Source organism: Myxine glutinosa, chromosome 9 (genome assembly GCF_964187855.1).
Source record: "Myxine glutinosa chromosome 9, kmMyxGlut1.1, whole genome shotgun sequence".
Taxonomy (NCBI): domain Eukaryota; kingdom Metazoa; phylum Chordata; class Myxini; order Myxiniformes; family Myxinidae; genus Myxine; species Myxine glutinosa.
The window spans coordinates 7,830,338-7,848,249 of NC_136269.1; the positions used below are offsets into that span (position 1 = coordinate 7,830,338).

Here is a 17,912-nt window from a genome sequence, read left to right on the forward strand (position 1 = left end):
CTGACACAAAATGATCCTCCACAAACTACAGTTGGCTATATGCCCATAATCCTGGCACCAGCGCACGAGTTTGATACACTCAAAACAGTCGTGGAGCGATGTTTGGAAGTTTCATCTCGCTTCGGACAAGAATACACGGTACTGAGTGTGGATCAAGCACTTTATTGCAAGCTCATGGAGTTGAAGTGGTGCAATCCGGAGTACAAGAAGAGACTCATTCCACGTCTAGGAGGGCTACACATTTCAATGAACTTTTTAAAAGTTATTGGAGAACACATGCACGGATCTGGATTGGCAGAGGCGTGGGTTGAAGCTGGTCTAATGGGACAGAACACCATTGAAGCAGCATTGGCTGGCAAAAAGTTCAACAAAGCCATGCGAGCACACAAAATTACATGCCAGGCCCTATGGCGACTATTAGGACCCAATCTACTAGACTATGTGAAAGAAGCCGACGAGCAACTGCATATTCAAATATCCAAGGCTGCATCCGACCTGGCAGCTGTTGAGATCCTTGTCACCTTGCTGACAAACCCAACGTTTTCATCATTGATGTCAGATTTCCTGGAACGCAGAAAGGAGGACAATGTCAACTTCTCTTTCTGGTGGGGATACCTGGAAATGGTAGCAATTCTACTTATGTTCACAAGAGCCCAACGAGATGGACTTTGGGACCTTCACATCCATTCATTCACCTGCATGCTACCTTTCTTTCTCAGGTATGACCATGTAAACTATGGACGCTGGGGTCCTGTCTACTTGGCTGAAATGAGAAACCTACCAGAGTCAGTTCTCGAAGAATTCAAAAAAGGAAATTTTGTGGTCAAACGGTCGGCGCGTAAGTTCAATCAGGTTGATCCCGACCAGGCACAAGAGTGGTTGAATGGAACTGGTAAAAGGGCCGGAGGAATCGTTGGTATCACCAAAACCAATACAGCCTTGAACAGATGGGCATTGTCTTACAACCTGAGAGCACATATTGCAGCAGATACGCGTGAAATGTTGCAGATATATCCAAAAGACTTGCTCAGCCATAACGAATCGAAACCAGCAAGACAACAACGTGACAATGCAGACGAGAACATTCTGCTCAGCATATTGGAACGCTTCCATGTGTTTGCACCTGATACGCATCACGCTGCGCTGCAAAACATTGCAACAAAAGACGTTGCTAGCGAAGAAATCCAAACATCGCTACTGAATGCACGAGTCATGGGTCAGAAACAACTGGATGAATTTGTGGAGGATAGACTTGTTGGAGACGCAGAAACCTCAGTGCCTCAGCACTCATTGTATGACACCATCAAGAAGAACAATGCTCCAACATTCGACGATCTTTATAAGGTAGTACAACACAGTGCCGAAAAGAACAAACGCACTGTTCTGAAAGCTGATCAAAACTTCCTCCAACGTTTGGTAACGGCATATGCATCTGGCCGCACGATCAACTTGGACAACGTGTTGAACCACGAACTTCTTCGAGTACCAGTCTCGCTGGCAGAGCTCAATGGCAATTTAAGGACAGGAAACAAATCGTTGCTGGCTGATATGTTGACAGCAGATGTTCCATGTCCTGCTACGCTCGATCTGCACGGGAAATCAGCTTGTCTTGTTATAGATGGACAGGCTCGAGTCGTGGCCATTGGGAAACCGGTTGCTGCCAAGACATTTGGAGACTTGGCAGACGTTTTCACAAGATCAATCTTCCAGTCAGGAATGCAATATCTTCGCATAGACGTTGTATTTGACAGATACCGAGATGAGTCGATCAAAGCAGGAACAAGAACCAAACGAACAAAGACAAGTCGTCCAATACGTCGTATTGTAGAAGGACGGGAGGTGCCACTGCCTAACTCCTGGATAAACTTCATTGCCCTTCCAGAAAACAAGGCAGCCCTTGCTCGCTTCCTCTCGGAAGAACTTCTGGCACATGCTCCTGGTGATACAGAGATTGTGGTTGCAGGGGGGTTTGACGATGAGCGTGAAATCAGGTCATCACGTGGCAATACTGACCTCACTCCACTAAAAGCAACACACGAAGAAGCGGACACACGCATAATTCTACATGTCATAGATAGTCGGCTGGACACTGTAGTTGTATGTGCGAGAGACACTGATGTCATGCTGTTGTTGGTGGCACATTTTCCGCGTGTCAGTTGCAGAAATCTATGGATGATGGCTGGTACTGCCCAGAAGAGAAAGTACATACCCATAGGTCCATTATATCACAACTTGCCATCAAATTCAGTCCAATCACTTCTGCCATTTCACGCTCTTACGGGATCGGACACGACATCGCACATCTGTGGACACACGAAACGTTCAGCATGGAAAGTCTTCCTTGAGTATCACCACCTTCTTGTGGGTTTGGGAGTAGGGAATTTGACCCCTGAAGTGTCAAAATCGACAGAAATATTTGTCTGCAAAATCTACGGGATGAACAATCTGGAGACAACAGATAGCGTTCGTCGGGTCATGTTTGAGAAGGCCTGCAAACCAGAAGCGATGCCACCCACGAGCGATGCTCTCAAATTCCACATCCAGCGTGTGCATTACCAATCTCTGATATGGAAGGAGGCACACTGCCCACTTCCGAACCTGCCGAATGTCACGGAGTTGGGATGGAAAAGGGTCGCTACCAATTTGCAACCAGTGCTGATGACACTCCATCCAATTCCTGAGTCGTGTCTTGAACTTGTTTCTTGCAGTTGCAGGTCACGGTGTCGTACCATGCGCTGTAGCTGCCGTAAAGCAAAACTTGGCTGCACAGCTGCATGTGTATGTCGGCAAGAAACTGACCAGGACGGTTGCTTTAATGACAATGTGTAATGTGTTAACGACATTATTCAACTTACCGTCGAGCCTGCATATCGTAAAAGACGTCATGACTGTGCTACCTGTATATAGTTAAACGTTCATATGTGATTGTTCACTGCATGTAATCGTATTAATCAATGAAGATCAAAAGTAAAGTTGTATTGCCTTGTAATCGTGTTGTTTATTATATGAGCTGTGTGGCACAAGGGTCCATGTGTAAGTGTCTGTAGATATCATTTTAGCTGCAGTTAGCCGATATTTAGAGCTATTTTGTGAGCAACCACCTTGAATGTGTCCTGTTTCAGTATATAGCTTTGGTCCAACACTAATAATAGTGCGCTCATATGCTTCCTTGACCTCGATAACCTGGGGCTAGACATCAAAATAATGATTCTATGTTCACTAGAACTGGAGATATCGTCAATATAAGATTTGATGGCGGCCATCTTGGAAAATGGCCGAAACATCGATTTCTGCTAAAATAGTATATACAAATTTGATTGCCCGGAAATATTCATCTTGTTTCACGTAAAGTGTACTTGTTGAAATGTCTTCCTGTGTGATTCTGAGTTCAGCGGCTAAAAGTTAAATATTTTGGCGGCCATTTAGTTTTTTCCAGATTTGAGCATCAAATACCAAAAATTCAGCTTGGTATCCTATTTTTTCATGATCAGCACCCCCAAAATAGGTTAAAAACACTTGTTACCAACTTTTACTCAGAAATGCCCCTATAACATGTATTAGATGCATTTCTGGAAATTTAGCCTAGTCTATCTCATGATGGATCTCTGAAATTTCCATTTTTGGAGCTATACGACCCCGACTACGACGCCCATGACCTCTGGGTGTCCTTCTGATTGGATTAGCAAAATACTCATTACCGGAAACATTACCGAGAGAAACTGACCCAGTACCTTGAACCCTATCATTAAGGCCCAAAGGATAGACCACACATAGGATCCTAATCCAAAAGTCTTCCTTGTGCCCTTGTGCCCAAAACATTACACTCCTCAATCTATCTATAATTCCAGTAATCTCTGTGTGTATGTTTGTATGTTTGTATGTTTGTCTGTGACCGCTGTTTCTCGACAACCACGGGTCCGATATACTTGAAACTTGCCAGGTATATTGCTGGGGACCTGAGGATGTGCCTTTTCAAGGTTTCATATTAATCGGACAAGTAGTTACCGAGCTATGGCGATTTCTTTACCAAACTCCGCAAGCCGTTCGCTTTGGACCAAACCATTTCATGTAAATAGAGGGGGGGGATTGTCACCGTACTCGCAAGCCGTTCGCTTTGGACCAAACCATTTCATGTAAATAGAGGGGGGGGGGGGATTGTCACCGTACTCGCAAGCCGTTCGCTTTGGACCAAACCATTTCATGTAAATAGAGGGGGGGGATTGTCACCGTACTCGCAAGCCGTTCGCTTTGGACCAAACCATTTCATGTAAATAGAGGGGGGGGGATATAATTTTAGATATATATATAGTACGGGCATGCCCTAGTATTATCAAAATCATTACCATCAACTGAATCTATAACTTGAATAGAACAACGACCAAAATCACGCCCGACCTCATTGAAATGATTATATAAATATGTCTTAGTACCAGATGATACACTAGACCTATGTCCATTCAAACGCTGATGTAAACATTGAGAAGTTTTACCAACATATTGCAATCCACAATCTCCACACGTTTCTCCACAATCCACAATCACAATTGAGAGATGCTGTTCTATTTCCAAGTCAATCGGATGAAAATTGACGGTTTTTGGTTCACGAGTTATCAAACAGTGACCACTATATTCGTCATTGGTGTGTGTCTGTCTGTGTGCGCGTGTCTGTGTGCGCGTGTCTGTGTGCGCGTGTCTGTGTGCGCGTGTCTGTGTGCGCGTGTCTGTGTGCGCGTGTCTGTGTGCGCGTGTCTGTGTGCGCGTGTCTGTGTGCGCGTGTCTGTGTGCGCGTGTCTGTGTGCGCGTGTCTGTGTGCGCGTGTCTGTGTGCGCGTGTCTGTGTGCGCGTGTCTGTGTGCGCGTGTCTGTGTGCGCGTGTCTGTGTGCGCGTGTCTGTGTGCGCGTGTCTGTGTGCGCGTGTCTGTGTGCGCGTGTCTGTGTGCGCGTGTCTGTGTGCGCGTGTCTGTGTGCGCGTGTCTGTGTGCGCGTGTCTGTGTGCGCGTGTCTGTGTGCGCGTGTCTGTGTGCGCGTGTCTGTGTGCGCGTGTCTGTGTGCGCGTGTCTGTGTGCGCGTGTCTGTGTGCGCGTGTCTGTGTGCGCGTGTCTGTGTGCGCGTGTCTGTGTGCGCATGTCTGTGTGCGCGTGTCTGTGAGCGCGTGTCTGTGTGCGCGTGTCTGTCTGTGTGTCTGTCTGTCTGTGTGTCTGTCTGTCTGTGTGTCTGTCTGTCTGTGTGTCTGTCTGTCTGTGTGTCTGTCTGTGTGTCTGTCTGTGTGTCTGTCTGTGTGTCTGTCTGTGTGTCTGTCTGTGTGTCTGTCTGTGTGTCTGTCTGTGTGTCTGTCTGTGTGTCTGTCTGTGTGTCTGTCTGTGTGTCTGTCTGTGTGTCTGTCTGTGTGTCTGTCTGTCTGCAGCATAACTACCCGATGATATCATCCGATCTTGATGAAACTTGGGTGGGGGGTTGATATCAGGATCTGGTTGTGTCCTGCCTAGAGTGGGCATATTGCGCCCATTGTGGGCGGAGCGACGCCTGAAAAAGATGTCTTTTTAGGGGGTAATGGAGTTCAAGCTACATCTTCTCCGAGGGGTTTGGTGGAATCTGACAGGGGTTTCGGTATTTGGTTAGGCCAATGTGATGTCTAGCCCCACGGAGCTCGATTTTTCATTTTCGCCCCAAGGTCAAGGTCACAAGGTCACGAAATTTAGAAAAGTCGATTTTTGATGGTTATATTACATTGTTCGCTCCCTGATAGGGTGAAATGTCGTGCATGATCTTATATTATCACATACATCATGAAATACAAGTTTTCCAACAAATTTCAGAATCTTCGACCTTTGACCTTTGAAGGGCACAAAGGTCAAAGTTGTCGGAATCGAACCGAATTTTCGGTATTGTGTAGCTAATTAACCTCATAACTGATTATGCATTATTTTCTATCTCATTTCAAGGTCAGTAACCTTCGTTTTGACATTTCCGGGCCTGGCCTGTCCAGGCCTGTTTCGGTTATAGTCCGTCCTTTGTCATTAAATACCGCTCGCTCGTGAAACATCGTTGTCTCCTGAATTGTTCAGATGAAAATTGATGATTTTGGAAGTTTGACCTCGAGTTGACCTTTTGACCTAAAAAATAGTTGGTATCCCAAATTAGTGATTCAAAATACAAATGCTGTTCAATTTTCAAATAAATTGGATTTAAAATGGCGATTTTAAAAATTCGACCTCCAGATGACCTTTGACTTCAAAATCAATAGGCTTCTCAATTGTGATGACCTCTACAACTTCGTGAAGTTTCGTGAAGATCAGTTGAAAATTGTGATCTGCAGGCAACTGACATACAGACAAACAAACAGACCAACAGACAGAATAACTGGGCATCCTCCGTCGTGCGAAGTCCTTCCTTGGCACACCTGAGCTCCTCACCACATACAAGGCTTTCATCCAAAGCTCAATGGAATACTGTCCCCCCCTCTGGGCTGGTGCTCCTGCCTCACACCGAGCTCGGCTTCACACTGTTGAGGCCAAAGCTTTCAGAATCATTGGAATCTCCTGCGATGAAGTTAACTCCGAGGGCCTTTCACTCACTCACCGCAGGCAGGTTGGTGGTCTTTCTGTCTTCTACAGACTCCTCTCCAGCCTTGCTCCCCCAGCTCTCTCTGTGCTCTGTCCCCCCAATATTCCTACAGGTCGCACAAGATCTGCCTGCAACCCTCTTATGGTTAAACTGCCAAAATCTAGGCTCTCTGCTCACCTTCACTCTTTCATTCCCCTTTTCTCCCACCTCTGGAACAAACTCTCTCACTCCCTTCAATCCCACTCCTCCCTCCAGGTCTTTAAAACAGCTGTTCACCACCATCTCTTATCTTCCCCCATCCAAAACCTTGATCTTTTCTACCCCCGCTAATTCACCCCAGAATCCTTGCAGTGTTCATATGTTTTATACCTCTCACACCTGCCCCTAAGTCCTCCCGATGTCCCTGCTCTCAAATGTTGTGTTTATGTCCTTCCCCCTCTCTCCCCATCTTGTCTGTCGCTCCCCTTGTTTTTTGTATTTTGTGTGTCGGTTTGACTTTTTGTGCGATTAATGTTTTGCTCTTTCGCGAGCCTCGATCTTGTATACAAAAAAAAAAAAAAAAAAGACCAACCAATATACATGAAAAATCTTCGATTTTGCAAGTAACAAAGACAGACAAACAGGGGTGAAAACATAACCTCCATGCACCTTTGGTGGCGGAGGTAATAAACCACCTTTAGAGGCCATTTTTCCCCGCAAGCGGGGGTTGGCCTTTTTCGGGAACCGTGGTAGTTGTTGTTTTTTCGGTCCCCTTTTTGAAGCAATGTTTTACGGCCGGATGCCCTTCCTGACGCCAACCCTTTTTGCCGCCTTTAACGACAAGCAGGTAATTACCAGTGAACTGGTACTCAATTAGCCGACCTCGGAAGGATGACAGGCTGAGTCAACCCCCCTGGCGTTAAATCAGCGATCGACCGGGTTTCGAACCCAGGATCCTAGGATCCTAAGCTGACACCCTAGCCGCTAGCCCAACACCAGGGAGGTAATAAATACTGTAAATAAGAATAACAAATAATAAATACTGTAAATACTGTACTGGTATTTTTACATTCTCCGTGTGGAATATACTGCACTGGTGTCACCTTAGAGGGTGGATTTAAATGCTTTTCTTTGAAAATATGCTGCTGAATGGGCCATTTATCACGTTTCTGAGTTAAGTTTGATGACGTTCAGGAAGAAGCAGAAGACTTACCACCAACTTCAATGGCTTCCGGAATTGTTTGATTGAATCCGATTTGTTTGATATTATTTGTGTTCAAATGTCTGGTAATTGTTTTGTATTTATTTATGCATATGTGTACTTGTATATAACTTTCATTCATGAAAAAGGCTTAGGCACTATAAAGATATATATATATATATATACATATATACATATTGTTATGAATTTGGTAATGCAACATCTAGAGCTAGGTAGATCTGAATAGGTAGGTATTCGGCTGTCGTGACAGGGACTCTACATGTAATAAGTTCTTGATGTTTAGGCGTTTGTCGGGGTAAGATGTATGATTGTGGATCTACCTGGAGGTCCGAGTGTTAAATAGTGAGGGATTAAAGGTAACGCCCCTGTGAGTATCACCTAGTAATCAAACCTTTGTCCTTTATGGCACTGCAAACCACATAAACATTAGTTAGGTCCTTAGCGCAACATTAAATAATCCCCTTTCCCTGACAAGGACTTCGTATTAAATTGACAGGAAACCAGGTCAAAAACACCGCCACGATTGGCCGCCACCGTGTACACCTCCAAAGGCCTACAAACCTGGCCGGCACGTGTTATGCCAGGACCGCAGGGTCGCGTAACGGGGGAGATGTCAGGAGTCGCGGGAGGCTTTGATTGGCTGAGGAGTGCGCAATGTGACGTCATCGGCCACCAATATAGGCGACGGTCGGACGCCATTTCAGGAGTTGTTGAGTCTCTCTGAGCAGACGCGGGCAGTTGAGTTGAGTCCAGAGTGAGTTCGCCAGTTGAGTTGAGTTCGTGGCAGGCACTGGCGGACGCGGGCAGGCACCAGAGAGTTGAGCGGTGGTGGAGAGTTGGAGAGGACGCGCCATTCCAGTCGCAGTTCGAGTGCAGTTCGGGTTGTAGGGAGTCGCAGGAGACACACGAGAGCACACCCAGTTGGCACTGAGCAGTTCGTTGGCACTTGGCTGCCAGCACTCCCGCGTCGTCGAGTCGAGTGGAGTTGAAAGGAGTCCTTCCTGTCCCTGGTCAAGGGGAGCCGCTGGCCTGCGTCGGACGCGTGGTGCTTGGAGCGAGGGGCCTCGTGGTGTGCGATCGGGCCGGAAGGAGCGGTGCTGGACACCAACAATACAAGACGACAAAGACAGATAAGCCCGATCTCCACGTATATTTTGAACGACGGGACGTGTTATTTTCGTGATTAATCTCCCTCGTTTGTGTTTGCTGTCAGTCGTGTGGGGACGTCCCGATTTAGGTTTATTAGAGTTATTAGATTTACCGGCGGGCTTTTTCACTGGCTTTACTTTTCCTAATAAACCCTTATATTACTTTTTGTACATAATATCTGAACGCAGTTTTCCTGGGTGTTTGATTTTAATAGATAAGGTTGCGGAGCCTTCGCTGCGCCCCGCCATTCCGCGCGTTGGTGTTGAACTTGAGTCCGCCATTGAGTGTTCGCCTCGGGAGTTAAAGTCTCGCAAATCGGTCATCCGTAACTGTGGTGTTAATCACGGTTACGCGACAAGTGGTGTCAGGAGTGGGATTTGAACCCGTCGGACAAATTTTTTTTTGTCCGCGGCGAGACATCGACACGGTCGGACAAATTTTTTTGTCCGCGGGGCGACATCGACACGGTCGGGCGTACATTGCGCCCGACGTTCGAACGCAAAATTGTTATAGGCGAGGCGGAGAAATTTAGTAATCAATTGGGCATACGGAGCGCGATATCGCGTCTTCGTCAAATTTAAATTGTGTTACTGGAATTATTAAAATAAATACGCGCGCGGGAAACAATCTTCCGGAAAGCGGATGTCGGAAATTGACGAGATGGAAGTACGCAGCGAGGCCTCCGTCAGCGTCGGGAGTGAGCCGGAAATGGGGGATATGGAGGATAGTGTTGGAACTTTCCCCGCCGCTGGGACGGCCCCGATAGATCTCCAGACCATAGTAAATTTAATAAATGCTCAGAGGGCCGAGGATGAGCGAATCTTTGCAGTAATTCGGGGAGACATGAAGGCCCACTATGAACGACTGAATGAGCGATTGGGAAAATATATGGGAGACATGACACCACAGGGTGAGCGAAACCTGACAGAAATTCGGGGAATAAATGATAAAATTGAATCTGAAGAGGGGGAAGCTAGATTGGGAACAGGAGAGAGTACGGCCCATGCAGATGTGCATGTTGCTCACGAGCAGGGAATTGCACAGGGAATGGCAAAATTGGGAATTGCACCGGGGATGGCAATTGAAGTAAATAGGGAGACTGCAGGTGCAGAGGTGGATGGGGAATGTCCACAGGTGGATGGGGAATGCCTGCAGGTAAACGTGGAGTGTCCACAGGTGAGCAGGGAGTGTCCACAGGTGAGCGGGGAAGGAAATTTGGAATGTGAGAGTTGTAATGGGGAATGTTTCCCACATTCTGGCCTGGTTGTTTATCGGGACCGTGTGGATGTCACAACACCCCAACCGGGGGATGAATTTGGAATTGTGCAGCACCAGGGCGGTGGTGCGGAGCAAGAGGGGGTAGAGTTTTGGGGGGTCCATGCGATAGAGCCGGACCGGGTATTTATTGGGGATATTGATCAAAGCCTGGCGGGGCCAGGAATGATTTCTAATGATGAGGATGAGTTGATCCAGCGGCTGGAGACCTGTGACAGTCCCATGGAGGTAGAGCTTGTTCAGGCCCAAAGGAGCCTGGGAGATGAGGTGAGTTGGTCCGAGGAGGTGGTTGGAATGACCGAGGGGACGCTCACTGTACACTGCTATTTGGAAACCGAGGCTCCAAAATTGGACAACCAGTTGGGGGAGTGTGTTGGCTCCGGGCTGGATTTGGATCTTGGAGGATCGGGAGATAGAGCTTCTGGAGATTTGGTCCCTGTAGGGAATTTGGATCAACTGCAGGGAGGGGCAGAACAACCGGTGGTAGAGGTTGTTCCCTGCAGCTGCGGGTTGGCAATGGGAATGAAAATTTGTAAAATAAAATGTAAAATAAAATTACAATGGGAAATTGATTTGGAGCAGCCATGGTGGGGATTGGTCCCCGGGCTGCGGGATTTGGACATGGAGAGGTCATGGGTGATGGCCTCGGGCAAAAGTTGCCCCTTTCCAAATTTGGGTATGCCGGCCAGCTGGGGGGCTGTGATGGCGAGATTTGGACGTGGGGTCCAGCCTTGGGTGTCGAGGTACGACCTGGGTCCCACGGGGGGTCTGGTGGAGTGTGGCGTCCCTTGTCCGTCGGGGCGCCGTCCGAGCTGGTGGCTCGGGCCGGCAGGGTCACCGGACCCTGGTGGGGGTTAAGACCTCCAGAGGGGTCCGAGGTGGTTTCTCAAGTCTGGGTTGGCATTTATTGAGGACCACTAGGGGGAGGTGTTGTGGGTCGCGCTTTGGTGGTGGCACTGCGGACGGCCAACTTGGAACTGATGTGGTGACCACCCGGGCATGCGGCCTGGCACTCTCCTCCAGGGACTCTGGGACAACCAGCATGTGGTGACCTGGCATGGTGGTTGGTCTATGGACGCGGGTCAAACCGAATGGACAGGGATGGAGATAGCCTGCCGGACAACCATTGGGGCATCTGTGGAACGTGATGGTGTGAGTGACCTTCCACAGATGCTCCGTTATGATTTATGGACTCTCGGGTTGGGAAGAGAGCCATGGGGATGTGAATCGGGAGATGTGTAACGCGCCGAGCATATGGGCCATGCTCGGCTGGCATGTGTATGGCAAAGCATCCTTCTTTGGTGAGGTGAGTGAAATGTGACAAATGGTTGGCATGGGTAATCTGTGGGTTAGATGGAAATTTAAGGGTGGATTTTGAAATGCCATGGTGGACACTGTACAGTGACGCCATTATTGATCCAGGTGTGTAGACCAAAGTGTTGGAGGCTGTGATGAAATTAATAGGGTAGCAGGACACAGTTTCAACTGGTGGCGGGGGCAACTGTGCTGATATTTGGGACGCGGGATGATGGGGATGTAGTTGTGTAGCCTGAGGGTCAACGTGGTGCTGTGCGTGTCCGAGGTGTGTGGACCATGTCTTCTGGGTGGGTCTCCTGGTGGAGCATGGCTGTTGACTGGACCTTGGTGTGGTCAAGTGTGGGTGAGCACTGGGGGGCTGCAGTTCTGTAGTCGGACTGGGGGATGATGGGGAGGTGCAGGGGACGTGGCTGTAGGGATGCCACGCACTGCGACCGTGCCCCCCAGGGCCGAGGTTGTGTGTGCGGTAGTGGGTGTTGTGGCAGCAAGTGCTCACCACGTTGGCCAGCTGGGGCTGCTGCAGCTGTGTTCCTCGCAGGGGGGCCGAAGGATGGATGGTGGGTCGCACCCTTATGGACACTCATGGGCCATGTTGGCGTTTTGACTGCTCACCTTGTCCCGGTGACCCTTGCACGGTGGAGGTGCAGAGCTGACGTGGCTGTAGGTAGTTGAGTAGTGATGATCACCGTTGGATGCGGATCCACATACCTGCCAGTGTAGTGGGGACAAAAGAGAAATTTGGAAGTATTTGGTAGGCCCAATGTGAAATTTTGGGAATTGTATGGGTGGATTGCACTTTGAACCTGACCAACCTGCAACTACCGGCACTTGAGGTGAGTGCTTTGAGGAGTACTGTCCCAGGCTTCAGGATTTGCTTTGGGAAATTGGGGACATGTAATTTGGAGTTGGGAGGCGGGTGAGAGTGATGACATGGCCGGTGAGGGGATGGAATGGGAGCCACAGTGTCTTGTGGGTGGCGTATGTTTTTGTATTGTGGTTAGGTGTTTTGATGTGGTCGTGAGAGTGGAACCTGGAGAGTGAGTGATGATTATTGGAGATAATGAGGGGCGATAAATTGTGCTTTTTGGAAATGTGCTAATGGAAAGGTGTAAGGATTTAATGATTCGAACTGTGAATGGGATTTCACATTAGCAGGCCATGGCAAGCCTTGTAACACCTTTTACACCATCTATGAATTGTACTGAATTGTGCTGAGTTGTGTGGAGAATTGAATGGCAGCGGGGGAGGAAGTGTGTTTTGGGGACCATGGGTGGGGAAGGTGTGTGTGTCCGCAGGTACAGAGCAAGCTCTGAGGAGCGATGCCTGCGGGCCCCCCTCTGCGGCAATTACCCCTGGCAGCCGGTGGTAACTGGAAATTGGAGCTCGTCGGTGGAGGGTCTGGTTGGGCGCCGCGGGGTGAGGAAGTCCCCCGGTGACCCGTGTTGCTGCGTGAAAGCAGGAGGCAAAGGAGCCTGGTGTGTGTGGAGACCCTCACCGGCGAGGTAACGGCGGAAAGGGGCTGTTGGGCTGTCACGGGGCCAAGAGGTAAAGGGGGGGGGGGGGCAATGAATTTGTAAGTCGGTTGACTTGTTTTTGGGACTGCGGGCACCACAGCCTGATGCGCCCCCACCATCTTTTGTGCGGTACCTCCCCGCTGCCTAGTTGAGGAATGCACACACACGTGAATGACATCAATGCCATGGTCCTGCAGGGGGGTGTATTGAAGAAGAACCTTATTGATTTTTGAAATGCCTTGATGACCTATGGAATGAGAATGAGTGGTTAAGGGGTCGGTGTTGCATGAATGTGGGCGAAATCCACCGAGCCGTGTCACTCACCTGTAACATCTGGACAGGGCCCGTGGAAATTTAGTGGGATGCATTGGGGATGGCCCCGCAGGTAAGGTTGTGTCTTGTGGCATCCACCGGGGGACGCGGTCTGTAGACCGGGGTATGTACAAAGGTTAGAGTTTTGAGTTTTGGAAAGATGGTTAAGTTTTGTGGTTAAGTTAGTGTTGTGTGTTGTTGTTTCCTCCCTCCACAGGAACAACGAAGAAGATGTACATACTTGCATGATGGTTAAGGGGTTCAGCATGTTAAGGAAGTGTAGGTAGGTAGTCCGACTCACTTCCCACAGCCCTTCCTGATTTATTTCATAGGTTAATTAAGTGTGTGACAGTAAGTGTTAAGGCTGGAATGGTAGCCCTGCGGTGAACCTTGCAGGAGCTACGGTTCCAGGGGGGGGGCTGTGTTATGAATTTGGTAATGCAACATCTAGAGCTAGGTAGATCTGAATAGGTAGGTATTCGGCTGTCGTGACAGGGACTCTACATGTAATAAGTTCTTGATGTTTAGGCGTTTGTCGGGGTAAGATGTATGATTGTGGATCTACCTGGAGGTCCGAGTGTTAAATAGTGAGGGATTAAAGGTAACGCCCCTGTGAGTATCACCTAGTAATCAAACCTTTGTCCTTTATGGCACTGCAAACCACATAAACATTAGTTAGGTCCTTAGCGCAACATTAAATAATCCCCTTTCCCTGACAAGGACTTCGTATTAAATTGACAGGAAACCAGGTCAAAAACACCGCCACGATTGGCCGCCACCGTGTACACCTCCAAAGGCCTACAAACCTGGCCGGCACGTGTTATGCCAGGACCGCAGGGTCGCGTAACGGGGGAGATGTCAGGAGTCGCGGGAGGCTTTGATTGGCTGAGGAGTGCGCAATGTGACGTCATCGGCCACCAATATAGGCGACGGTCGGACGCCATTTCAGGAGTTGTTGAGTCTCTCTGAGCAGACGCGGGCAGTTGAGTTGAGTCCAGAGTGAGTTCGCCAGTTGAGTTGAGTTCGTGGCAGGCACTGGCGGACGCGGGCAGGCACCAGAGAGTTGAGCGGTGGTGGAGAGTTGGAGAGGACGCGCCATTCCAGTCGCAGTTCGAGTGCAGTTCGGGTTGTAGGGAGTCGCAGGAGACACACGAGAGCACACCCAGTTGGCACTGAGCAGTTCGTTGGCACTTGGCTGCCAGCACTCCCGCGTCGTCGAGTCGAGTGGAGTTGAAAGGAGTCCTTCCTGTCCCTGGTCAAGGGGAGCCGCTGGCCTGCGTCGGACGCGTGGTGCTTGGAGCGAGGGGCCTCGTGGTGTGCGATCGGGCCGGAAGGAGCGGTGCTGGACACCAACAATACAAGACGACAAAGACAGATAAGCCCGATCTCCGCGTATATTTTGAACGACGGGACGTGTTATTTTCGTGATTAATCTCCCTCGTTTGTGTTTGCTGTCAGTCGTGTGGGGACGTCCCGATTTAGGTTTATTAGAGTTATTAGATTTACCGGCGGGCTTTTTCACTGGCTTTACTTTTCCTAATAAACCCTTATATTACTTTTTGTACATAATATCTGAACGCAGTTTTCCTGGGTGTTTGATTTTAATAGATAAGGTTGCGGAGCCTTCGCTGCGCCCCGCCATTCCGCGCGTTGGTGTTGAACTTGAGTCCGCCATTGAGTGTTCGCCTCGGGAGTTAAAGTCTCGCAAATCGGTCATCCGTAACTGTGGTGTTAATCACGGTTACGCGACAATATATATACATATATACATATATATATATATATATATATATATATATATATATATATATATATATATATATATATATATATATATATATATATATATATATATATATATATATATATATATATATATATATATATATATACACATATATATATATATATATATACACAGACTTGGCATTTAATATGGAATATTTTTTTTTTCTTGACGGGTTTACTTTCTTAACTCAGTATATCAATCTGGTGAGTTTCTTTTACACTTTGGTGATTTATTTGTTACAAGAACCATGTCACTGATTGTCTGTCGCAGCAAGAAGTCAACAACAGGATTATATCACAGGTGGCGTGGCAAAATGTACGGACAGGTGCATTTGACGATTAGCTTCACAGTCGGGTATACAAGGGTTGTTGCGTTCTGTATTAGTGGAAAACAACTGCTGCACGTCTCCAAAAGTTATTGCCGCTTCCTCTGGAGATGGTCCGTCAACTCGACAATGCTGTTTGTCATGGAGTGGTGGCTTTACGAAATTACGGCATGAAACAGCATGCTATTGCTCGGCAGTATGGCATCACTCAAGGTCAGGTGTCAAATATCCTGAAAAGAAATGCTCAGAGGGGTGTCCCTACTCCAATACTGAGGCGAGGACGTCCCCGCAGAACCACAAGGAGGGATGATCGCCAGCTGCACCGGTTAGTCCGCAATGGCCGTACCAAGTCAGCTAATCGGCTTAGGGCTGAGTGCAGCAACTGCCAAATGTGCCTGTATCCAGAAGGCGAGTCAACCAACGACTGGTTCAAGCAGGCTATCGTGCCAGGCGTCCCCTGAGAAAGCCACGCCTGACCAGACAACACCGCCAGCGCCGATTGCAGTAGGCCAGAGAGCACCGTCAATGGCAGCCAGGACACTGGAATCAAGTGATCTTCAGTGACGAGTCTAGATTTCTGGTCTATCGTCAAGATGGCCGCGTCCGAGTGCGCAGACAAGTGCATGAAGCCTACAACAAAGATTGTATCATGCCAAGAGTCCAAGCTGCAGGTGGTGGGGTGACCGTTTGGGCTGCTTTTCATGCAGGGGGCAAAACTGATCTGGTTGTTCTGAATGGAAACCTGAACCAGTTCAAGCACAGGGCCATTCTGGAAGAAACATTGCTTCCATTTGCTCGTGCAGCCTTTTGAGGAAACTTTGTCTTCCAAGATGACAATGCACGGCCTCATCGTGCTCGCATGATCCAACACTTTCTTGCTGACCGTGGTGCAGAGCATATGGAGTGGCCTGCCATGTCCCCGGATATGAATCCGATGGAGAACTTGTGGGCAGAATTAACGCGTCAAATCGACCACTTGGACCAGCAGCCGACCTCTGTGCGTGAATTGCAGCAGGCTATTGTCACTGCATGGCAAGCGATTCCTGTCCAAAACTTGCCAAATCTCGTGAACAGCATGCCTCAACGTGTACGTGCTCTCCTGAATGCTCGTGGGGGTTACACGCAGTACTGAACTGTAATTTTACTGTCCGTAATCCCAGTCGTGATTTAACTTTTGTTTTTGTTAAAACAAATTTTGGCTAATGTGCAAAATAAAGAGATACTTCTGGAAAACGTACAGAAGTTTAACACAGTACTGTCCATGAATTGAGTTCGATATCAGTTTACATCACTTTCAAGGATCAATTTATTTGTTTCGAAATGTCAAATGTGGTTTTTGTTTCTTTTAAAGGTCACATTAACAAAATCTAGAATAATTTCAACATAATTCCAATGAACTTTTTATTCTAAGACATCTTGAAAAGTAAATTCACCCCCACAAAAAAAATATTCCATATTAAATGCCAAGTCTGTATATATATATGGCTAAATGGAACTTTGTCAAACTTTCAGGGGGTTGACAGGGAGTGCTGGGGAATGGCCGAGACCAATTTGTTTTTTTAATACTTGGGGAAAATAAAAAAGGTCTTTTTTTTGGTGGATAAAAAAAAAAAATATATATATATATATATATTTTTTTTTATCCACCAAAAAAAAGACCTTTTTTATTTTCCCCAAGTATTAAAAAAAAAAATTGGTCTCGGCCATTCCCCAGCACTCCCTGTCAACCCCCTGAAAGTTTGACAAAGTTCCATTTAGCCATCTCTGAGAAAAATGGTGACACACACACACACACACACACACACACACACACACACACACACACACACACACACACACACACACACACACACACACACACACACACACACACACACACACACACACATACACACACACACACACACACCTCTCTTATAGTATAGATTGGAACTGAGTACGTACACTAATAGCGCCCTATTGAAATGTGAATATGCCTATTAATAACAAACTCGTGAAATGTGACTATGTCTACCATTTACATACCATTGGAAGCGAGTACGTTTATTAATTACGTTCTATTGAAATGTGAATATGTCTATTAATTACGTTACAATGGAACTGAGTACACACACTAATTATGTACTCTTGAAATGTGAGTATGTCTATTTATTATGTACTCTGGAAATGTGAGTATATCTATTAAAAACGTACTATTAAAACCATGGTTCTAATCCGAGCTGAGTCAAACAAAAGATTTAAAAAATGATTCGTGCTGCTTCCTTACTTGGTCTGGCACCCATTATGCAGGCTTTATAGGCCTAATGACCTCCTGTATTGAAGTTCCTTTCAAGGAAACTCATTAATATCAACAATAGCAAAGCTAAGATTTGAAAAACAAACAATAAACAATTAACCGTTCTGAATCACAAGACTGAGAAAATCTTTGGAAAGTAGTTTTCGACATAATGGTTCAAATACTCAAAGC

General features: G+C 47.4%; 1 protein-coding gene across 4 annotated transcripts in view; it reads right to left on the reverse strand.

Annotated features, from left to right (window-relative positions):
- BAZ1A (bromodomain adjacent to zinc finger domain 1A) overlaps positions 1 to 17,912 on the reverse strand; it is a 233,782-nt gene that overhangs the window by 177,627 nt on the left and 38,243 nt on the right. The window lies entirely within an intron of this gene.